The sequence below is a fragment of the Lemur catta genome, chromosome 7 (genome assembly GCF_020740605.2).
Source record: "Lemur catta isolate mLemCat1 chromosome 7, mLemCat1.pri, whole genome shotgun sequence".
In the NCBI taxonomy this organism is placed as follows: Eukaryota; Metazoa; Chordata; class Mammalia; order Primates; family Lemuridae; genus Lemur; species Lemur catta.
In genome coordinates, this window is record NC_059134.1 from 48021533 (window position 1) to 48046741 (window position 25209).

At 36.3% G+C, this 25209-nt stretch overlaps 1 protein-coding gene across 1 annotated transcript in view; it reads left to right on the forward strand.

The window, feature by feature from the left end:
* The window catches only part of DLG2 (discs large MAGUK scaffold protein 2), a 1739579-nt gene that overhangs the window by 198739 nt on the left and 1515631 nt on the right, over positions 1–25209 (forward strand). The window lies entirely within an intron of this gene.

Consider the following 25209-nt stretch of genomic DNA (forward strand, 5'->3'; position numbering starts at 1 on the left):
TTATACTCTACCAAAAAGAGTACTATTCTGGGGACATTAGAGTTCCTGGGGTTGAGGTTGGGGATAATTATCTCCCAGTAGGCAGGGCTTAAGGTATAATGCTAAGTTCATTCAGACTGTCAGAGGATCCAAAAGCAAGGAAATATTTCCTATTTTTGCCCTATTAAGCAATGTTTACCCAAGACCCACAAGTTGTTATTCAACTGTCCATCATCATTGTCTAAGTCCATTTTTCATGGTATCATTTATAAGTATTATTCTTTTCTAACTGATTCACCAAACCTCAGTTCTTAATGAGGATAACATTGTTAATTCATTAATTTATTCTACCAATATTTATTGAGTATCTATTATGTGCCAAGTGTTGTATATTAACAAATAAAACAAAAATTTCTTCCCTTATAGCTCTTATATTTTAGTGGAGAAAACAAACAAGTAATTAATTATTAAGCTTAAATAAAGTATATAATATATGTGATGACTACTATGGGAAAATACATCTGATTGAAGGGGATTAGTGCTCATTGTAGCAGACTGTGATTTTAGTGGGGTGGTCAGGGTAGGCCTCAATGACAAGTTGACACTTGAGCAAAAACTTGATGAATACAAAGGAATAATCCATGACATTATATGGAGGAAAATCATTCCAGGTGGGGGGATTAGCCAGTGCAAAAAAATCCTAAGGTGGGAACATAGCTAGTACATTCTAGGAATAATGGGGTAGGCCTGTTTGGCTACAGCTAAGTGAACAAAGGGAAAAGAAGTAGAAAATGAGGTCCAAGAGGTAACAGGTGTCCAGATAATGTATAGCCTTAGAGGTTATTGGAAAGATTTTATTCTGAGAAAAATGGGAACCTGTTGGAAGATTTTGAGCATATCAATGAATTCGTCTGAGCTTCCCAAAAGACATGCAGAATCTCCTGTTTTTAGAAATTAGAAATATTTTATTTCTGTCTGGATCTGCTTAACTTATTAGTTTCCATAGGCTTCTTTAAGGATCGTTGTTTTGGATTTCATAGAGTCCCTATAGTATGCCTCCCAATGATTGTTTTTTTCTCTCGAAACAAAATCAGATGGGTTACCAAAGTAAAGCTTTGGTGTGATTTTAACAGTATGTAGTTTTAAAGGACCTGGGGATAAGATTTTAGATTTTTCTTATCTTGAAAGTGACATTTACCTGTTTGCATTTAGCCTGAGAAGATCTTAAATGCAAGTTTCAACTACTAGTTGAAATTTCATCTCTGGTGCCTGAAGGGAAAAGATCTGTCTTCCCACTTCCTCAGCACACGTATGATAAAATTATGGCTGCTCAAGTGAAACTCTGATTTATATGAGGTTTCTGGAAAACGTAAATCAGTACCTTAATCCCCCATACCCCACAGCATTTTAACCTGCAATATGTTGTTGATATCACAATATGATACCAGCAGAGTCATAATAGAGCTATTCTGTGTTGGGTTGGTGATGTTTATCTTGTTTTGAAACAAGATGGAAATTAATCACTGTCTTTATTTTAGGAATATAACCAAGAAATGCATTATTTTAAGACATTTTAAAAGAGGCATCTAATCCAAAGTTTGATTTTTTGTTTGTTTGTTTCTTAGGTATTTTTCTGAACTGTAAGTAATTCACCTCTGTATTCTATAATGTTCTATATTGAAGCACATATCACTCTTTTAACTGATTTTTAGCTCCCAGTTATGGTGAGTTTTCTGCTTATCTTTTATTCTTTTGTGAAAAAAAGTGGACACAGCATCTTCCTCACTTCTGCTTTAAGAATATGTGTGTGTGTGTGTGTCTATTTTTTCCACAGAGCTTAAGTTGTTGGGCTGAAATCTGTGATTCTAACTTGGTAACAGAAAGAAAGTATTTTTATATTACTGAATAATTACTAAACAGTGTTACAGTGTTACAGTAACAACACTGAGCCAGGAAGGAGGCAGCTTGGTATAGCAGAACAATCAAGAGTCATCTGAGAGCCCTGTGTTTGAATTTTGCTTTTGTCATTTGCTAGTTATGTGGCCATGGACAAATTAGTTAACCTCTCTGAACTTCAATTATTTTGTCTGTAAAATGTTAAAGTCATAACAGTATCTACCTCACCAGGTTTTTGTGAAGAATGAATAAGATATAGGCATATGAGGTGCTTAGTATAATTTCTGAATTTAGTGAACACTCCATAAATAGCAGCTATATATTGATAATGATCTTGTGGAAAATCCTTTTTATGGAGATAAAAACTATATGTTAGGGAGAACCAAATGAAAGGATGTATATAACAAAGTATTAAAAAAGGAATTCCATAAAGTTGCATTATATTAAAATATATGGTAAAATAGAATTTCTCCCTCACCCCCATTTCATCATTCCTCCCTGGGAATTCAGATCAAATAATGGATGAGAAAGTATTTTGCAAAGCAAAAGCAATATGTGAATATAAAATAATCTCATGATCATCGTTATACAATGCCTAAATATCTTATTTACCTATTGCTGTTGCTTGAAATTCTTTCTGTGGATATTTTGGTGGGGCTCCAGAAGACAAAGGGAGTTAAGGTAGTTAGTTCCTGTTAAAATGTACGTGCTACTGTAGGGTAACACAATATTCTGCTAATAGGCTCTTGAATGAGCTTGTCAGAGCTCCATATTGACCTGTAAATAAGAGTAGTGTTTTGCTTGTTTGGTTTTGGTTTGTTTGTTTGGGAGAATGGGTGAAAAAGGTAATTACTTGGTATGGATTAGCCATAGTATTTGGGGGAACTGGGTAATGGTGGGAGGAAAGTAAATGCTGATAAATAGGAGTTGGGAGAGGTGTAGAGTAGACAGAAGAAGCACAATTGGGGAAAGTAAATCTTAAAGAAGTTAATGTTCTCAAACATAAATAAGCTTTAGCTACTAGGTGACTTTTTATTATACCAGCCTGATAAGAGGCACAGAAATTCGCCATTATAAGGAATGATGAAACTGTCTTCCCTTCTGTTTACCTTCCCTCCTTTCCCTTCCTTTTTCTTTTCTTTTCTCCTCTCCTCCTCTCCCCTCCCCTTATCACTTATTGAATGTTTGCTGTGTATATTCAGACTTTGTGTAACTTCTTTAAGCTGCCACCTACCTTTGATCACATTGGTTACTATGTAAAAGGACCTCAGGAACATGTTCTTCCTTCATAGCCTCAGTTCTGCCCAGCTTTCTTTGACCTGTCCTTTTCACTTGATTCTTTCTTGATTCCAATCTTCTAACTCTATTTTTAATGTGTCAGTCAATGAAAGAGCAAACATTATGTACTAATAAAATTTAATGTTCAAATCAACTGTATATTTACTTCTATTTCCGTTTATTACAGGAGTTTTATTTTCATCACACAGTTTTCTAAAATTGTTGTGTGCAAGTTTCTTCCAGTTATCCTGAATATAATGTAAGGGTAGCCTTTTTGCTAACAGTATCATTGGTAAAATATCAGAAGAGAAGATGGTAAAGAAAAATAAAATTATTTTTATTTGTTTTTAATACTGTGTGGCTAAATAGTAACTCTACTGCTACTGCATTTGTTTACCTCTTCCTGGGCCTGAGGACAGGGGAGTTAGCAGGGAAGGAGTGAAGTATGATTCATTCATAGACCAAAGGAATATCCTTTAGATCTTTACTCAAATGTCATCTTCTCTGTAAGTCTTTCTTGGCCATTCTATCCAAAATTACCAGTCCCAAATGCAGACACTTCCTATAGCTCCTCTTGCCTCATTTTTCCCCTAGCATTTATCATTAACTATATGTGTTACTTATTGAATTTTCTTATTGTTAATAATTCCTAACACCTAGCCTATAGGTGACAAAGGGGCTTTCTAAATTTTCCAGGGGAATGAAATTTTTCCCTCCCATACCCAGAGTCTACTCTCATTTCAGAGACAAGGGATATCCAAGGGATCTTTTCCATCTCCCTAGAATTGTGATTTTTTTGAGTTCAACAAAAAGATTGAAGAAGGCTTTGCTGGATATTCTAAGCATGAGCATTAATATATAGACTACCTCATCATCTTACTAAATCACAGGACTATATATTAGATATTTCTGTTGGTCTTTCAATTTCAATGTCTCAGCAACTCTGAACCACATTTTCCAATCATTGCTTTGGTCCCCTTCCAAATTCAATTGTCTGGACAACATTCATCATTTTCTGCAACTTGCCACCCTTATAGAAGCTTAGGACCTTATTTATTTCAGCTCTCTGTTCACAGATGCCAACCCTCACTATATTATTGCCAATGTACTCCCTGTCACTCCACCCTAGAAACGTAGACCAGAGGCATAGTCATCATCCCTCATATCTGTGTAGCATATTTTGCTTTCCAAAGCACTTTGCTTTCCATTCTCAGTATCTTATTAGACTATCTGAGATAGCTAAGACCAGTGCTACTATGCCATTTCACAACCCAGGGAACTGATGACTAGTCTGCTTGGTGACTTACCAAGGTAATTGCATACCTCTGTAAGTGTTCTCTCTGCCTCATTGTTTAGTTCTGATGCCAGCATGTCCATACCTTTTTGTTGTGGCCACCCTTACAAATAGCATTGAGACTGTTATTTTTAATTTGTAATATGCTTACATTCTTGACTTCATTCAGTAAAAACTTCTCAAACTATCAAAACTGATAGTTTTTGTAAAGTTAAAGCTTATATTAAGTTTAAAAAACTAAGAACATTCAAAGATTTGCTTCAAAGTAGAGAAAACTTCTGACATTCTTGCTTGGCCAGCATGAATATGAGCGTATAGCAGCAAGAATCACAGCTTCACAGTGTAGAAAGAAGATGGAGTGCCGGGTGGGTGTGTAAGAGAGGCTGGAAGCAACAGTGTGGGTGAAAAGAAAGAGACAAAAATTCTTATTGAAAGTGTTCAGTGGAGATGAGTATTCCATTAAAAGCAGGCAGTCTGAAGCAAGGTTACTAAGTCCAAATAGGGAAAGATATGAAAAAGTGCTAAGATGTGAGAATGTCAGAAAGCCAAGCATAGAATAATTGCCAAATTCAATATATGCAGCTACAGCAGCATTTTACACCATACTTATGGCCTCTTGTAACCAAAGTCAAGGTGTCACAGATTTGAACTTGGGAATCTTTTGACTAGGGAACATAGTCTGGGAGTAATTTTAGGTACACAGGCTTGCCAATGACAATGGAGAATATTTCAAAATTGTAAATGTTCTCAGTGAAATAAAATAATTTCAAGGAATAGAAAGGTTGTGTATATTTAGGGATGTTTTTTAAAAGAATGTTGCCACTGGAATTATTAAAAAAACATTTTCTTCATTAAATGTCAGAAATAAACTATGCTTTATGAATGTCCTATGAATGACAGATTCTGTTGGGGATGATTATTTTTATTAAACTATTTCTGGATATCTCATTATGTCCATTTGGGATCATGTGTAACTTTTTCAGATATATCATAGGTAATGGTAATGTGCCATGAGATTGAAAACTAATCAGAACTAATCAGCATATTAATCAGCTACTGCTTTAATGCTAAAAAACATTTACCTATGATAGTAGATGCAAGAGTGTGGATAATCAGTATTTTTAGTCTATTACAATGTTTTAATTTTAGCCTACTTATATATGTGTGTGTTTATTTATATATGTGTGTATATATGTATTATTAATACATATATAAATATAACTGGGTTATAAAACAATTGCCTTCCTTGTAAGCTTAAAATCTAACTACTCTATGAGTATTCTATGTTGACCTGTATAATAGAGTAGGTTCCTCATGAGTTGACGGTGCTGAGAAGTAGTGAAACTGAAAAGAAGGAAGGAGCGGGGGTCAGACACCTGAAAGAGTGCAGTGAGGCTACCAAAAGAAGAATTAATGACGGACTGAGGTCATTTATCTATCAAATATCCAAAGACACCTTGTTCACGTCATAGTGAGAACCCAAGCTGGAGTCCAGCAACAAATCCAAGATAAAATCTGTAGATGGTGGACCAGGAATCATAGCAAGAAACTAGATTATTTTTGCAATGGTCCAGATGAATTTGCACATTGCCTTGTAGCAAAACCTCATTCCTTAAGTAACTTAGAACCTCTTTTATTCCAGGCAGAATGCTAGACACTAGACAACATAGAGACTCTACATCCAAACTGGAAAAAAAAATAGAGAGAGAAAGAGAGAGTAAAACATTGTCCTATTCTAAAAGAGCTCAAACTCTGGTTTAAGGCAGGGATTTTATGCTAACAAATATGTTATAGTGAAGTGCTAAAGGACTAAGATATAAATTTGTACAGGGGTCCAAAGGAGAAAGTGGTCATATTTATACGAGGGAGAAGGAATAATAAAATTATCATACAGCAGGGAATATGGTCTCAGCATACCTTTGATGGTTTAAGGGTAGAGAATTCTGGAATTGGGTATCGTAAATGAATTTCTTTCTAAAGTCTACAATTACCACTCTACAAATTCAGATGAAACAGGTAAACCAAATGATTAATTATGTATCAGTTTTATTCACTCATTTTTCAAACATTAACTATTATGTATCAGTCACTGTACTAAGTTAGTCTGCAATTAATATCTTATAATACACATTTTTATTCTGTTTAGCATACTATTATAGCAGTAAGACTGCCTCAAAATTTACACTCCATTAATCAACTGTTTTTTTTAATAAAATGATAAATTAACCCTTTAAAAAGTTATTCGTGCACTTATCTTAGGATAATATAGTTTAAATTATGTTTCTTCTCTTTTTTTAATTTTAGCACATTACAGGGGTACAAATGTTTAGGTTATATATATTGTCTTTGCCCCACCGGAGTCAGAGCTTCAAGTATGTCCATCCCCCAGATTGTGAGCACTACACCCATTAGGTTTGAATATACTGATCTCCTCCTAAATTAACTGCCCAATTTTGGGGGAGGGTCTCATCCTTTATTATAAAACAACTATTATTCATCTGATACTTATCTCATAATTTTATTTAGTTTCTGGTATTGTCATATTCTTTTAGGCCCTTGAAAATACAAAGGTGAACAGATCATGGAGCTTATAATTTATTTATTTATTTTCCTTATGTTTTTTTCTGTCTTCTGATACCATCTCAAAGGAACTTCTAATTTAGTGAAAAAGAAATATAAACTGCTAACTCTAATTCAATATGATAAGGGCAATAATCAAAGGTACAATTAATGAAGCTACAACTTAAGGTTCAGAACCTCTCTTTTAAACATGCCCTCTCCCCAATTCTTGGGAGGTACCCTAAAATGCCTTCAAATACTCATATCTTTTTGTAACATTTGAAAAAGTAATATATTTTAAGCACAAATATTTAAGATCATTGTGTATTCCTATTTTAACTTCTCTTTCAGTATATTGTCCTTGCATAGAGTATCATTGAAGTAGCCAAAGACATTTTGGAGACCTAGTAAAGGCGTTATTAAATTGAGAATACATTTAGTTTGATCTTAGTGTGATTGATTTATGAAGTCCACAGCCACTTCTATCAATACTTATATTGTTAGCATTCTCAGTGAAAAAATGGTACCACTGTGGTAAAGTCAAGGGTGGCTGTACGACATGAACATGTCCTATGATGCCTGAAACAGAAAGTGTGTGGAAAGTGGAAGAGAAAAACAGTTCTGAATATACAGAGTCAGAAGCTACTCTGTGGAAAATTCTTCCAGTCATCAGACATGTAATATTGTAAGCAGAATATTAAGTTTTCATTAACACTTAGTCAAAAAGGAAGTTCTCACCTGTCAGAATTATACTTAATAATGCAGCACATACATTTATAAATGTCTCATACATTTTTTTCTTTTTTTATGGGAATCAAATGAAATAGACTCTATGAGATTTCCTGTGTATAAGCACAAATCTTTCACAATTACAATAAACTGTAAGTATGTCTCTAGAAGCTCATATATGAAAAACTTGATACAGGCTTTCTCAGTTTTGATGATCCTAAAGTACTCCAAAAATTTACTAATATAAAATAATAAATAACAATTGGTGAGGCTGAAAGAAAATTTTTAAAAGTATCAGTAATAAAATATAAATTGTTATTAACCATGCCAGAGGAAAGATCAAAATATCCTTCTTTTCTTTCTATAGAAAATGATATTACAGATTTTTAGTCTGATTCAGAGACTATTAATGGGTAGTCAAAAAATAGAAGAAAAAGTATTACAGAATTGTGCCAGGCCATAATTAATTATAACATCATATAGTATTTCATGATCTTGTGCTATTTGCAGTTATTTTTTACTTTTTAAGATTTATTATTTATTAAATGTATTTTTCATCCTAAATATTCACTTTTAACCTAATTTTGTATTGGTAATATTATATTCTTTACATTAAAGAGATGGTCCCAAATTATAAAAGCTTCAGTCATATAAAACCTAGATCTGCTGTAATAGTTATGTCTTTTGTTTAAGTTATGTTCTCATGTAAAATAACAAAATAGCAAGGGTCAATGTTCATTAATGAAGCAGTTCCCTCAGGCCAAGGATGCTGGAGGGAAATTTTCTTTCGTCCTCTCTCTCTGTTTCTTTCTTTCATTTTCTATATTTAGCTCACATATACATTGTTTCCTTTTTTTCAACTCTGACTGGGGGGGGGGGGCCACGGGCAATATACATAACCTAAACTTTTATACTCCCATAATAAGCTGAAATAAAAAAAAGATTGATGCATGCTATTTATACAGCAAATGAATATTTTTTTATATCTAATGATACAAAAAGTGGGTCCTGGACCATCTAAACACATTTACTTGGTTCTGGAAACACAAAAATCATCACTGCTGTGAAAGTAACCTCGAGACAAAATCACATTTCATTTATTGGTATACAAATGTTTACATCAAGCGTAAGAGGTAATACTTCTTGGTCAAATGAAATCTATTCAAAACAGTGTGGAGGGAGTTGAATTTAGAAGTGCATTCTCCTATATGTAAGTGTATGAAGAAAAAAACATAATACAGCTATTTATAAGAAGCAAAATATCAGACATTTGAGAATCAATGTAAAATTTTTATATGTGGAAGATTTCTGAAACTCGATAAACTAGAAAAACACGGTACAAATATATGTGAGAAATGTTATTTACAATTCATCAGATTTTGTCATTGACAACAATGTGATTAGAATTTCTAAATAATGATGGACTAAAACCTTTTTATAAAGATAAAAATGAGAATGAAGGAGCTCTTTATTTTGTGCATGCAATTCCAAGAAATGATCAGGAAAATATGTAGACAATATTCACCTAAATCTATTTGTACAACAATGAGGTGGTAGATAAACTGATGTCATCTTGTGTTGTACAATGACTCTTTGAAAGCTTTTGTTGAGTTTACCTTCCCAGGAAAGGAACTGCTCCAGAAGAGTAACACAACAACCAAAAAAAAAAAAAAAATAAATAAATAAAAAGTGCTAAGTTATTTATTTATTTATTTTAATTTATTTAACCCTGACAAATTTCTATGAGTGTAGAATGGGCTCTGGCTCCTCACAGCTCTTTTTGTGTTTTTACTGACATGTTTTTCATGAGTAAATCTGGATATTTTGTTCTGAATATCTGGGCTATAACTAAACATGGCTAAATTGTTATCATCCCTTTTTCAGAAAATTTGATTCCAATGATTTTATTTTAGTTAGCACTATTTCGATGAGGATAAATACTTCACTGTTTGTTATGCTATTTTTGTGCTTAATGTTTAGAATAACACACAATTGACATCACTAATGCCTCTCAAAAATCTCTCTGTGATGCCTATAGCAGATAAACACTTGGTAAGACAGGTTGGGAGATGTAAAAGGGAATAATTAGTGGCTTCGAAACTGATGAAAAAGAAAGTATATCTGTCCTGTGTTTCAGAATTACAACTAATGGATAGAATTTTAAGAAAATCATATGTTTTTATTACACTTAATGAGAGAATTTTCTAACTAGAATATTTCATAATAGAAATAATAAACTCTTTATCTCAATTCTATACCTTTAAAGTAGTCTAACATTCTAACCATATAGCTGCTAGCTTGTTAAAGTATCCCAAGCATGTATCTGTTTCAATCTAGTATTTACACAAGATCCTCTCATTTATAAGCCCACTATTTCTTTGTTGGAATTATTATTTTCATGTTGTTACTCAGCCTCCTGATTTTCAGCTTTGAAAATTCAAGCAAGAATGGTGTTGCAGTTTTGAGGAAGAATTCCTTTTCTAGGAAAACTGTTTTTGGTTTTAAGGCCTTCAACTGATTGTATGAGGACTGCTCACATTATCAAGGATAATCTCCTTTACTTAAGGTCAACTAAATATAGAAGTTATCCACATCTACAACATACCTTCACAACAACACTGAAATTAGAATTTGATTAAATAACTGGCTACTATACCCTAGCCAAACCTACGTGTAAGACTAACCATCACAGTATTATAAGGAAGTCTCATGAAATATATTTTATATTACACCACTGTAATGTCTCAGATAATGATATCCCAAAATGAAGGCCTCAGAAGCGGCTCTCTTCTGCCTTCCTGTCTCTGGCCTGTCATGCTTTCCCAAGCCTAGCCATAGAAACTAGAATCCCGTTTTCTCCAAAGTGGGTCATAGAAACCAAAATCCCTGCCCTCCAAAGCCAGCCATAAAACCTAAAAATATTACTCTAACTTTGCCCCTCGGATTCTGAGTAAAAACTGGCCATAAAAAAATTTTCTAGCCAGGCGTGATGGCTCACACCTGTAATCCTAGCACTCTGGGAGGCTGAGGTGGGTGGATCATTTGAGCTTAGGAGTTTGAGACCAGCCTGAGCAAGAGCGAGACCCCATCTCTACTAAAAAAAATAGAAAGAAATTAGCTGGACAACTAAAAATATATAGAAAAAATTAGCCGGGCATGGTGGTGCATGCCTGTAGTTCCAGCTACTTGGGAGGCTGAGGCAGGAGGATTGCTTGAGCCCAGGAGTTTGAGGTTGCTGTGAGCTAGGCTGAAGCCACGGCACTCACTCTAGCCCGGGCAACAGAGTGAGACTCTGTTTACAACAGGAAAGGGATAGTGACTGTAACCTAACCATTCTCTCCAAAACTGCTAATGAACGAGTCTTGGAGAAACTCTGGCATCTCTGTGGGGTCTTTCTTTTTGCTTCTGTTTATGTGGTGAATCATGTTTATTGATTTGCATATGTTAAACTATTCTTGTTTCTTCAGGATGAAACCTACTTGATCATGGTGGATTATCTTTTTGATGTGGTGAGGAATTTGGTTTGCTAATATTGTATCGGGATGCCCAGTTTAATCTCTAGACAATAGGTGATGCTTCTGGAAGAGACTCAGCCCAGCCATGCCCTGTATGATTGAGTCAGTAAATGCTGGAAGGGCTGGACAAGTTGTCCTCCCTGCCAGTTGGTGGTGCTTGCAGGAGCAAGTGAGCTGCAGTGTTATTTTCTGGGACCTGGGAGTACATCTAGTCCATCAGGGGAAACACTTGAATGCCCTAGATGGTGGGTGGGCCCTGCAGCTCCCAGGGGACTTCTTATTCTCTACCACAGCAGGCTGGGTGGGGCTGAGTCAGGTGAGCATGTGTTCAGGCTCCACAAGGGTAGGTACAAGAGCTGTCTTGGCAGGGGTCAAGGGTCAGCTCCCAGGCTTCTGGGAAGAGCCATCATGGAGGGGTTGAAGTGGCCCCACCAAGCCAGAAAGTCTGCTTGTGGGGGAGGTGCCATCTGGGATTCACAGACTTTGCTGTCAGGAGTGAGTTTTGTTCTTCTCCTCCCCCCCCGCCCTGAGGTCTTCTTTCAGTGTCTGGCTGCAAGCAGGACCCCAACTAGCCAAGCTCACTGTCAATGGCACTGCAGGCTGTGAGCTTCCCTGCCCAGGATCCTGCCCTGGACCAAAAGCTGCAGCTTGGACCCACACTGCACACTCCTTCAGTTCTGCCCACATGGGATCCCTCACTTCCCCAGATTAGTTCACAAATTTCCCGTCTGTGCCCCCAAGCAACATGATCGAGTCCTAAGGGTATGGGATCTGACTTGTGTGCCTGTCCCCTAGTCCCCTAAGTTCAATCCCTGACCATGCCAAGGAGAAGTGTGTTGGTCCTGAGTTGCTTGCAGACTGTTTAGGCAGTCTTAATGTACCTCCACTTTTGTGTATGCCCTGCTTTGCTGGAGCAGCCAGGTGAGCAGCACCAGGGAGGGCTGGCAGGTAGGGAGCTCAGAGTCTGAGCACCCCTTGGTCTGCTGCAGATATTTAAGAGGAAAGGTGTGAGCCCCATTTTCTGTGGGAGCCTCAATGTAGTGGTTGTGTCAGCAGAGGGGAAGCAGCCACCCTTGAGAGCCCCAGCTCAATCATCCATTGGGGAACCCATGCCACTCAGCACCAGTGGGCAGGGATTGGAAGGGGGAGGAAGGAGTCTAAATAGAGGAGAACTGGCACTCTGGCCATCTTTGTCTCTCTCCTTGGAAGGCAGCCCACCCAGAGTGTCTAAGCTCTGGGATCACGCAGATCCCCTGGGACCTACTGGCTCCTGTGGCCACTGCAGTCTGAGCAGGAATTAGGAAGTGTTTGTGTGGGGACCAGTGACATAAAAACTGAAGAGCTGAAGCTCCATTGGGAGGACAAAGGTCTACAATGAGTGGAGAAGCAGTATGGCAGCCACCATCTCAGCTGTGGTGGTGGGGAGCAAGCCTGAGGGGTCTGGCAGCCTGCTGCTTTGTTTTCAAGAAGCTCCCAGTTCACTGGTGGCAGCAGCTCTTTGGCTCATGAGAGTAGAAAAGCTCTCCAGCACCTCAGGAGCCTGCTAACTACCAGAGGTGTGAAGGAAGGAGAAACAAACCCTCCATCTATCATTTCCATGTGACTCCAAGTTTCTCAGGGGTTTGTCTCTGCCAAAATCTTGTTCCCTCTTGTTCTGTTTCACAACTTTTTCCCATGGAATCTCTGGTAGGTTCTGGCACTTTTCCCTCAGAATTACACCTAAGCTATTTTTTTTTTCCATCTAAAATGTTTCCTTCTTTCTGAGATGATCTGGGGACCAATGTCTCTAGTCAGACATCGTGCCCCATCTTCCTATTTATTTCTTGAGTACTTATTTATATCTGTTACTTATTTGCTACATATCAGTAATTCTTAAATATTTGTTGATACTGTTGTAGGCATTTAAAATGCATTCGTGAACAATACAGATAAAAATCCCTGCCATTTTAGAATTCTCATTCTAGCAAGATATGATTGTGGTGAGAGAGAGAATAAAAATAATAAATAAATAAATAATTTAGTATGTTAGAAGCTAAGTGCTATGGAAATGCAAAAGTAGAGAGGTAAGGGTGATGAGGATTGGAGTGGGAATGAGTTGCAATTTTAAATATGATAGGGTATAGACATCATAGAGAATACAAAAAATGAGCAAAGTCTTAAAACAGGTGAAGGAATTACCTAAGTATATATTTAGGGGAATAAAATTCCAAGCAGAGAAAATGACCAATCTAAAAGTCCCAAAGGATTGTTCTATATGTGTTTTAGGGAAGGCAGTGAATACAGTAAGGCTACAATGGAGTGGATGATAAGGAGAGGAGTACATAGAGTGTAAAATGTGAAGTCAGAGAGGGAATGGAGGGACAGATCATCTGGGGTGGTTTGATCATTTTAATGATTCTGATATGGGTATTTGGTACAGGGAGTTGAGCAGAGAATTGACATGATCTATCATGATTTCAAAGTATTATCCTGGCTGCTATGTAGAGAATAGATCATAGAGGCCAATGTTAAAAGTGAGGAGACAAATCAGAAGGTCATTGTATATTCCAGGTTGGAAATTATGGTGTGTTAGACTACAGTGGTAGCAGTAGAAATGGTGAGAAGTGTAAGGATTCTCAATATTTTTGAAGGTAAAGTCAAAATATTTCCTAACACCTTGGCTCTGGCATGTAAAAGAAAGTGAGAAGTCAAGAATGTCTTCAGGGTTTCCATTAGGAGCAATGAAAAGAATCAGTGGACATCAGTTAAAGTGTAGGAGGTTGTAAGCAGAGCAAGTTTGGAGGTGGGGAAAATCTGGCATTCAAGTTTTTATAGATTGAACTTGAAATTACTTTTAGATATCCAAGTGGAGGTGTTAAAAATATGTTAATAGTTATATAATATGCCCAGCTAAGTTACTATTAAAGAATGATAAGAAGTGGGGCACGCTATATGGAGGAAGAACATGCTTGTGGCCCTGGCTTGAGTTAGGCAAATGCATTTCATGTAACCAAAATGTTTGTACCCCCATGATATGAATTAAAAAAAAAAGGAAAAGTAAAGAGGCATGAAAGTAGGAAAATAAAGAGTAATATGAAGTATCTGCAGCGAGTTTCATTTCCTTCTTTATGCCCTATTTTCATCTTTGGATTGTCGAATCTTGTCCTTATTGTAGGGTTCTGAAATTTCAAAATGATGAATGAATTTGTTAATTTACCTTTATGATTAATTAGCAGAAGTAAATTTTTGAAGCATAATCTTACCAAAGTCTAAGCCTCCAAGCCTTTCTATGATGTAATGCTGCCCACTTTTCAGGATAAATAGCAGAAGTGAATGGATTGGATCCTGGAGGGATATCTTTTACTAAAGCCTCTTTGTGATAGATGAGAAATGGTCCCATGGTCAACATTTGAATCACTGGCAAGAATTCTGGTTACTCTTATTCTAATACAATACAGCTACCATCATGCAGTGTTTAATTTCACAGAAACCATTGAACCATATTGCTTATTTGATAGCTCTTACATAAACATTTCAGCAGAGACCTTCTGGCACATACTCATTTTATCACTGGTTATTTTTTTTTTTTTTTTGAGACAGAGTCTCGCTTTGTTGTCCAGGCTAGAGTGAGTGCCGTGGCATCAGCCTAGCTCACAGAAACCTCAAACTCCTGGGTTTAAGCGATCCTACTGCCTCAGCCTCCCGGGTAGCTGGGACTACAGGCATGAGCCACCATGCCCAGCTAATTTTTTTTTTATATATATATATATTTTAGTTGGCCAGATAATTTCTTTCTATTTTTAGTAGAGATGGGGTCTCGCTCTTGCTCAGGCTGGTCTCGAACTCCTGACCTTGAGTGATCCACCTGCCTCAGCCTCCCAGAGTGCTAGGATTACAGGCATAAGCCACCGTGCCCGGCCTTATCACTGGTTATTGACATATATAATAATGTAACTGGAGCTATCAGTTTCTTTAGTGCTGTATCCAAACATTTTTCATTTTTATATAATTAATAGATATTTATTTTTGCTGCCCAAAACAAAGGCACCAGTACCAATCTGGTTATGATGATCATTTCCTTCCTCTGGTCCTTGTCACAAATTCATTACATCATCTTATGGTTGCCCATTCATTTCACATCTACAAGCAGTGACACATACAATTTTTTAAAACCACAGATGTTGATTTCCATATTGTTGCCCCAATGCATAAACATCTCCCTGGTATATCATTGGTGGATGAATATTTCACAGAGAAATTGCTGATGCTTAAAATATAAATGATATATGCGCATCACTTTGCTTTTTCTCTCCTTGCATAAACTTTCACCACTAGCCAATAATGACTGAATATTTAACACCCAGAATCATTGAAGTACACCTACTTAACTTGTAAATAATTTATTACTAAGAGTTGGCATCTAAAAGAAAATTTTTAGCTCTCAGGAGAAATAATGCAGTATGGAAACTTTGCTTGGCATCTATCTTGGATTAGAGAAACAGATTAAGTTTTTAATAAATCATCTAGATTCATAACTTTATAAAGCTAGAAGACACTTGAGAATATGTGGAGGGAAAAAATTAATATTTTAGGAACACTCAGTATGTAACTGACACTGTGAAAGGTAAGGTAATTTTTATATATTATTTCATTGAAACTTCATAGCAATGATAAGAATACTGAGGCTAAAATTGTTAAGAAATTGACCAAGTACCATATGAAGAAAGTGGGAGATCTGAGATTTAACCCCAGTTTTTTTTTCCATGTCACTCTGCCTCTCAATTGTCTCAGTTTGGAATTAAAAAATATTTAGAGATATTTAGTGAGTTATTCAAGGTCAGGCAGATGGTTTATGGCAGAACTGGGGTTAGAACTCCTGATCTCTCAAGGCTCTCCTTCTGTCTTCTACTTCATTCTCTCTTCCTGGAAAGATCTATAACATAACAGTAGAAATCTGACTTTATTTTGAAATTATAGAAAGTTTCACAACTTAATTTTTCTCTGTAAATAAATGGTCCTGGATCTCAAAGTATAAGTAAATGCAATTATTGAATAACTTGACTCCATTTATATGCTCCTTTTTTCCCATTTTTAAAATTTTTATATATTCATGGGGTATAAGTGGAATTTTGTTACATTGCTATATTGCATTGTGGTGAAGTCAAGGCCTTTAGTGCATACATCACTGAAGCAACACACATCATACGCACCAAGAAACCTCCCAACATCCAACTCCCTCACATTCCCCTACCCCTACAAGTCTCCATTGTCCATCCTTTCACACTCTGCTTCCATGTGTACAAATTATTTAGTTTCCACTTATAAGTGAGAACATGTGGTATTTGTCTTTCTGTGTCTGAGTTGTTTCACTTAAGATAATGGCCTCCAGTTCCATCCATGTTGCTACAAATGACGTGATTTCTTTCTTTTTTTTACAGCTGAATAATATTTCATTGTGTTTATATACCATATTTTCTTTATCCAGTTATCCATTGATGGACACTTAGGTTGATTCCATATCTTTGCTATTGTGAATAGTGCTTTGAGTGCAGGTATCTTTTTATTTAATATAAATGATTTTTTTCCTTGGGTCGATACCCAAAAGCAGGACTGCTGGCTCACCTTTGAGATATATCCATGCTGTTTTCTATAGGGGTTGTACTAATTTACATCCCCCCAGTAGTGTATAAGAGTTGCCTTTTCTCTGCATCCTTGCCAACATGTTACTTTTTGTCTTTTTAATAATAGCCATTCTGAATGGTGTAATATGATACTTTGTTGTGGTTTTAATTTGCATTTCCCTGATGATTGGTGGTGTTGAAAACTTTTTCCTATGCTTATTGGCCGTTTATTTGTCTTCTTTTGAAAAATATCTTTGCATGTCTTTAGCTCACTTTGTAATGAAGTTATTTGGTTTTGTTGTTGTTATTTGAATTTCTTGTAAATTCTAGGTATTAGTCCCCTGTTAGATGTGTCATTTGCAAATACTTTCTACCATTTTGTAGGTTGTCTATTCACTCTGTTGATTATTTCTTTTGTTGTGCAGAAGCTTTTTATTTTAATTAAGTCCCATTTATTTGTTTCAGTTTTTGTTGCCAGTGTTTTTGTGGTCTCAGTCATGAAGTCTTTGTATAAACCAATGACCAGAATAGTTTTACCCAAGTTTTCTTCTACTATTTCTATAGTTTCAGGTCTTACATTCAAGTCTTTAATCAATATTTTGTTGATTTTTGCATATGGTGAGAGATGGGGGTCCAGTTTCATTCTTCTAAATATGGCAATCCAATTTTCCCACCACCATTTATTGAAAAGGGTGTCCTTTCCCCAGTGTATGTTTTTGAGACTTTGTCAAAGATCAGTTGGCTTTAGATATGTGGCTTTATTTCTGGGTTTTCTATTCTGTTCCATTGATCCATGTGTCTATTTTTAAACCATTACCATGCTGTTTTGGTTACTATAGACTTGTAGTATAACTTGAAGTCAGGCAATGTGATGCTCTCAGCTTTGTTCTTTTCGCTCAAGATTGCTTTGGATATTTGGTCTCTTTTTTGATTCAATATGAACTTCAGAATTGCTTTTTCTAATTCTATGAAAATCGATGTAGGTGTTTGGATAGGAATTGCATTGAATCTGTAGATTGCTTTACGCAGTGTGGTCATTTTATCAATAGTAAGTCTTCAGATACATGAGCATGGAATGTTTTTCCATTTGTTTGTTTCATATTCAGTTTTGTTCATTAGTGTTTTATAGTTCTCCTTATAGAGATCATGATTAAATTTATTTTTAGGTATTTTATTTTATTTTTTGCAGCTATTGTAAATGGTATTGCTCTCTTGATTTGGTTCTCAGCTAGATTATTGTTGGTGTATAAAAATGCTACTGAATTCTATATATTGATTTCATATCCTGAAAATTTACAGAATTCATTTATCAAAGCTAAGAGATTTTGTTTGGTGGAGCCTTTGGGTTTTCTAGACATAAAATCATTTCCTCTGCAACAAGGGACCACTTGATTTCCTCTTTTCCAATTTGGATGCCTTTTATTTTTTTCTCTTGCCTGATTGCTCTGATAAGGACTTCCAGTACTATGTTTTATAAGAGTGGTGATAGTGGCATCCTTCTCTTGTTCCAGTTCTTAGGGAGAATGCTTTCAACTTTTCTCCCTATTCAGTAAGATGTTGGCTCTGGATTTGTTGTATACAGCCTTTATTATTTTGAGGTATATTCCTTCAATTTCTAGTTTGTTGAGGACTTTTATCACGAAGGAATACTGGATTTTATCAAATGCTTTTTCTGTATCTATTGAGATGAACATATGTTTTTTGCTCTTAATTCTGTTTATGTGATATATCACATTCATTGATTTTTCATATGTTGGACCATCCTTGCATTTCTGGTACAAACCCACTCGATCATGGTGTATTATTATTTTGATGTGCTGTTGGATTCAATTTGCTAGCTTTTTGTGTCCATGTTTATCAGGGATATTTGTCTATAGTTTTCTTGTTGTGTCCTTGGCAGGTTGTAGATGATATAGCCTCATATGAGTCAGGGAGAATTTCCTCCTCCTCAATTTTGGAGCATTTTAGGAAGGATTGGTATTAGTTCTTCTCTGTGTGTTTGGTAGAATTCTGCTGTAAATCCATCGGATCCTTTTCTTTGTTGGAAGATATTTTATTATTGATTTAATCTTACTATTCCTTATCAGCCTGTTCATGTGTTTTTTTTTTACTGATTCACTCTTGGTAGGTTGTATGTTTCCAGGAATTTATCCATTTCCTTTAGGTTTTCTAGTTAGTGACTGTATAATTGTTCATAATAGTCTATGATGATCTTTTGTGTTTCTGTGGTACCCGTTATAATGTCTCCTTTTTATTTCTTAATCCGTTTATTTGAATCTTCTCTCTTCTTTTCTTGGTTAGTCCAGTTAGTGGTTTATTCATGTTGTTTATCTTTTAGAAGAACCAACTTTTTGCTTCATTGTACCTTTGTATTTTTGTAGTGTCTATGTCATTTAGTTTTGCTCTGATTTTTGGCTATTTCTTTTCTTCTGCTAACTTTGGGTTTGGTTTGTTCTTTTTTTTTTTTTTCAACTTCCTAAAGGTACAATGTTACGTTGTTAATTTGTGACCTTTTTACTTTTTTGATGTAGGTATTTCATGCTAAAAACTTTCTTCTTAGTACTGCTTTTACTTTATCTCATAGATCTTGGTATGTTGTGGTTTCATTTTCATTTGCTTCAAAAATTTTTTAAATTTCTGTGTTGACCCATCGATCATTCAGGAGCATGTTGATTCATTTCAGTGTGTTATCATAGTTTTTGAAGTTCCTTTTCATAATGATTACTAGCATTATTCCACTATGGTCTGAGGAAAGATATGATTTTGATATTTTTAAATTTGTTAAGACTTGTTTTGTGGCCTAACACATGGCCTATCTTGGAGAATGTTCAACGTGTTGGTGAAAAGAATGTATATTCTATAGTTTTTGGGTAGAATGTTCTGTAAATGTCTGGTAATCCATTTGATCTAAAGTCCAATTAAATTATCAAGTTTCTTTGTTGATTTTCTGTCACAGTAGTCTGTCTAGTGCTGCGAGTGGGGTGTTGAAGTTCCCCACTGTTATTGTATTGCTGTATATCTCTTTCTTTAGGTCTAGTAATAATTGTTTTTTGAATCTGGGAGCTGTGATATTAGGAATGTATATAATTAGAATTGTTATAGCCCCTTGCTGAATTGACCTTTTTGTCATTATATAGTGACCTTCTTTTTTTTTTTTTTTTTACCATTTTTGATTTAAAGTCTGTTTTATCTGATATAAGTGCAGCTACTCCTGCTCTCTTTTAGTTTCCATTTGTGTAGAATATCTTTTTCCACCCCTTTATTTTCAGTCTATATGTGTCTTTATGGGTAAGGTACATTTCTTGTAAGCAGCTTGTAGTTGGATCATGCTTTTTAATATGTTTTACCAACTGATATCTTTTAAGTGGAGCATTTAACCCATTCCTGTTCAACGTTAATATTGATATGTGAGGGTCTAGTCTTGTCATATATATATGATTGTTTTCTTGTTGTTTTATAAACTCTTTATTCCCTTCTTTTTTTCTTTGTGGTTGGTGAAATTCCATGATGTTGCCATTTGATTCCTTTCTCTTCCTCTTTTGTGTGATTATTTTATAAGTCTTGCAAGTTATATTTTCACGTGTTTTCATGATGGTGAATATTGACCTATGTTTCCATTTTTAAGATCCTTTGAGCATTTGTGCAGGTCTGCTCTAGCCTTGATGAATTCTTTCAATGTTTTCTTGTCTGAGAAAAAGACTTTGTTTCTCCTTCACTTATGAAGCTTATTCTGGCAGTTTAGAAAATTCTTATCTGGAAGTTTTTTTTTTTTTCAGTAGTTTTAAAATGCCATCCCATTTTCTACTCACTGATGTGGTGTCTGATGAGACGTCCACTGTTAGTCTGATGGGGTTTCCTTCATAGATGACAAGACACTTTTGCTAATTTTAAAATTCTTTCTTCACTTTGGCTTTAGATATTATGAATATGATATGCCATGGAAAAGTCCTTTTTACAATGTATTTACAGTGTATTGCTGGGCCTCCTATATCTGGATGTCTGACTATCTTGCTAGACTTGGGAAGCTTTCATTGATTTTTTTCTTTAGATAGGTTTTATGAACTTTTTGATCTCTCTTCCCCTTCAGTAATTTGTAAGTTTAGCAGCTTTGTGTAGTCCCTGACATAATGAGGGTTTTCCTCATCCTTTTGTATTCTTTTTTACTTTGTTTTTATCTAAATGGATTATTTCAATAGACCTGTCTTCAAGTCCTGAGATTATTTCTTCTACTTGGTTTAGTCTATTATTCAAGATTTCAAATGCATTTGTATTTTATTTAATGAATTTTTTAGTTCCAGAATTTCAGTTTTACTTTTATTTTTAAAGATATCTATCTCCTTGGTAAATTTCTCATTCATATCCTGAATTGATTTTCTGATTGCTTATACTGGTTTTCAGATTTATCTTGCATGTCATTGAGCTTCCTTAAAGTCAATATTTTGAATCCTATGTCTGGCATTTCATGGAGTTCTTTTTGATTGGGATCTGTTGCTGGACAATTATTTTGGTCCATGGGTACTATTATATTTCCTTGACTTTTCATGTTTTCTGTGTGCTGTTGATATCTGCACATCTGGTATAGCAGTCAATTCTTCCAATTTTTTGAAATTGCTTTCATAGGAGAGGATTTTTTCCTAAAGATGTATATATGTTGTTGGTTGAATAGTTGCCTTTGGTGGCCTGTGGTAGTGTGATCTTTATATGGTTTCTTTAGCAGTACACGAGGTCAGTAGTATCTCTGATTTCCTTTGTGGCTTAGGTATGTTTATTTGTTGAGGCTGTGGTGAAGTTTTCTGGGACTTGGATGTCAACTGAGCTAGTCTTTGGGGCTCAGTGGTGGCAGCCGTGGGCTAAGTGTGCCTATTTTTAGGCCCCAGAGCAGCTTACACTGGCACCAGTGTTTGTGGGTCTTGTGGGGACAATTGTTGGGCCTCCAGCTAGCTTCTTCATAAGCTAATAGTGGGAGGAGTGGGCTGGGTTTGTGGGCAGGTTCTCAAGCCCCTGGAAAGCTGGTGTGATGTAAGTGATGGCAGTAATGATGGTGGAGCAACACACTGGGACCAAAAGGGTCCATGTTGGTGTTGCTGACAGCTGGGTGGGTTGAATGGCTAGTCTGCAATCCCATGGCCACCTGTGGCAGGGTGGTAGATATGTTCTTAAATGTGATTAGGAGAGTTTGGTGTTCCCTCTCCCTCTCTGGCTTGATGGCTCTAGCTGCATTGCCTCAAACTTGGCCCAAGAATGGGGTGCAGCCTAGTACTAAACTCTCACTATTGTGCCTTGGGCCTGCAACCAGGGAGGGTAGAGCTCCTCTCAGGCAAGCAACATGAGCAAGAAGCTGTAGGGGGTCCATTCTATGTAATGTAGGGGGTCCCCCTATGTAAGCTATAGGGGGTCCATTCGTGTCTTGGTCCAGAATGTCCAGTTGAAGAGCGGTTGGTATTGTCTTAGGTATACCTAGCACAGCCTGGTTTCCCTGTTCCTGTCCCTTTGCCAGGTGGCAGCCACAGTTTTTTCAGCCTGAACTCAGCCTGAGGGTGGGGTGCAGCCTCATGCTAAGCTGTCAAAATGGCACCTTTCCCTGTACCAGAGAAGGTGGGGCCCCTTCCAGGCAGGCAGCATGGGCAAGAGGCTGTGGAGAGTGTGATCAACTCACATTTCAGTCTCAACCGCCCACAGCAGGGGAGTAGGGACATTCCCAGGGTTGTGTGGGAGCCCCCAGTCCCCTGCTTCATAGCAACACAACAGCAGCAGCCACATCAATAGATCCTGAGTATCTGTGCTTTTAGAATGACACCCATCTGAAGGTGCTCTAGGCTAGAATGTTTGTTTATAGGATCCCATTTGGGTTCCCTTTATGGAACAATGTCTCTGTGCAATGTCTAGGCAGCTCTCTAGGTTAGCCGTCAGGCCTGAACAAGTTAAGGGTTGTCCTGTAGCCAAGGTTGTAAATGCCCATTTTGGAATGTGAAGCCATGGAGATTTCTCCCTTACTGTAGCCCCACATCCAGGAACTTATCCCAGATCTCAGACAGTCACCAACTGGGCAAGACACCTTGAAACCTCTCCTTATGTGTTTTGGTGTTTCCCATCACTTCTGTAGTGAATCCTAGTATTCTCTCCTAGGTGATTTCTTAATGTCCTTTTTATCTGTTTAGGGCATGTGGCTCTTTTCTACTTTACTTTGAAATAAAACATGTCTCGTGTTGGTAAGGCCTACGGTTGCATTGAGCACTTTAGACAGGAAACTGGTGGCTGGAGAGCTTAAGTGATTTTCAAAAGGTAACATGATTGCTTAACAGGTAATGGGGTGCCATAAAGAAGAGACCAATAGTAACTTGTAGTTATAGTGGAAAGTTTTGGGTGAAATATTTCCAAATTTAAGTAGAAACATTAATAACAAATAACTAAAAAACATAATTTTAAAAGGTACCATCATAGCATTGAAAATCAAGTATATAGTAGTAAATCTATCAAAAATTGTGCAAGAATATATGCAAAAATCGTTATACTTTATTAAGAAGATTTAATTAGACCTTAACAAATAATATTGGTGGAGCATGGTGGTTCTCACCTGTAATCCTAGCACTTTGGGAAGCAGGACCTCATATATTGTTGGTGGGAGTATGAGTTGACATAGCAAATTAGTTTGGCATTGTCTTATAAAATTGAAGGATTGTCAGTGCTATGGAAGAGAACCCAGATACCGACAATGAACACTATTTTGGTGATGGGCACACTTATAGCAGTGACTGAAGCATTACAAAAGTGATCCATGTAACCAAATATATTTGTACTCCCTTAATATTTTTAAATTAAAAAAAAACTAAAGCAAATGTTGGGAAAAGTATTGGTACCATACAGAAATATTTTTAGAGAAATGAAAAAGCAAACCAGTCAGGTAGAAATTAGGATGTATTTCCATAAAGTTACACAGGGTGTGCCTGCCTCTAATATAACATGTAATAAAGCAAAACGTTAGATTATCCAAGGTTAACTGCAGGAGGATAAGGCTAAGGAAGTAGGACTAAAGGTAACTCCAGAAACCACAGTGGTAGAAAGAATTCCCACATGGCTGAAATATGTAGTAGCAGACATTAAAGCTTCCAACCATCAATACTGGATGAAGTTCACATTGTTATGAAGGCCCACTTAAATCAAAACAGTGTGGCAGCACTGAAGAACAATGAAACTGTTTCTCATCCTGTGATCCCTGACTGTCATATCTAGCCTGGGTCAGGCCATTGTGGAAAGCACTCATCTTCACACAAGATAACGAATAATTGTTCATGTAGATTACATTTCCAAACTCTACTGGGTCATGAAAAAAAAAATCATCAGCAGTATAGCACAGAGATTAAAAACGTGGACTCTAGAGTCAGACTGCCTAAATTCTAAAGCCAGTTCTGCCACTTGTAAGTTATGTGACATTGTTACTTCAATTATCTGTACTTGTTAAAATAAATCTAAGAATAGCACCTACGATTGTGAGGATTAACTGAGTCAACACATGTAAAATGCCTAGAGCAGTTATCTGACACATAGAAAGTATACAATAAAAGTTGTCTATCAGTACTGTAGCTTAGACATCATCTTACATGACAGTAAAAATTTGCATAGCTATTTGAAGTTTAATTAAGGAAATGTATAAAACATCTGACACATAGTTGGTTTTATAGACTAAATTGTGTCCCTCCCAAATTTATATGTTGAAACCCTAATCCTCAGTATCTCAAAATATGACTGTCTTTAGAGATAGGGCTTTTAAAGAAGTTATTTATTTAAAATGAAGCAGTAGGGATGGGGCTATAATGCAATATGGCTGGTGTCCTTATAAGAAGAAGATATACTTGGTGCCATGCATAAAAGGAGGATCATGTGAAGAGGCAGCAAGAGGACAGCCATCTGCAAGCCAAAGAGAGAGGCTTCAGAGGAAACCAACATAACTTGCATCTTGATCTTGGATTTCCAGCCTCTGGAATTGTGAAAAAAAAAATTTCTGTTGTTTAAGCCACCCAGGCTGTGGCATTTTGTTATGGCAGCCCTGGTAAACTAATACAATTGGCACTCAACAAATGGCAGTTACTATTTTTTAAGAGTGCTGGATTTGGAGCCAGTTAGCATTGGTTTGAATTCTCTGTGCTACAGTTTGTTCATTTGTAAAGTGTGATGAATAATCTGCTTTGTAGTTTGTTGTGAAGATTAAATGAGTTAATACATGTAAAGATCTTAGAATAGGGACTGAATTTTTTTTTTTAGTAAGCCACCTCATGTCTGCTTGATCCTTCCCTCATTCTGATTACACAAGTGATGGAATACAAGTAATTGATACATGCATAGTGTTTTTATCTACTGAGGA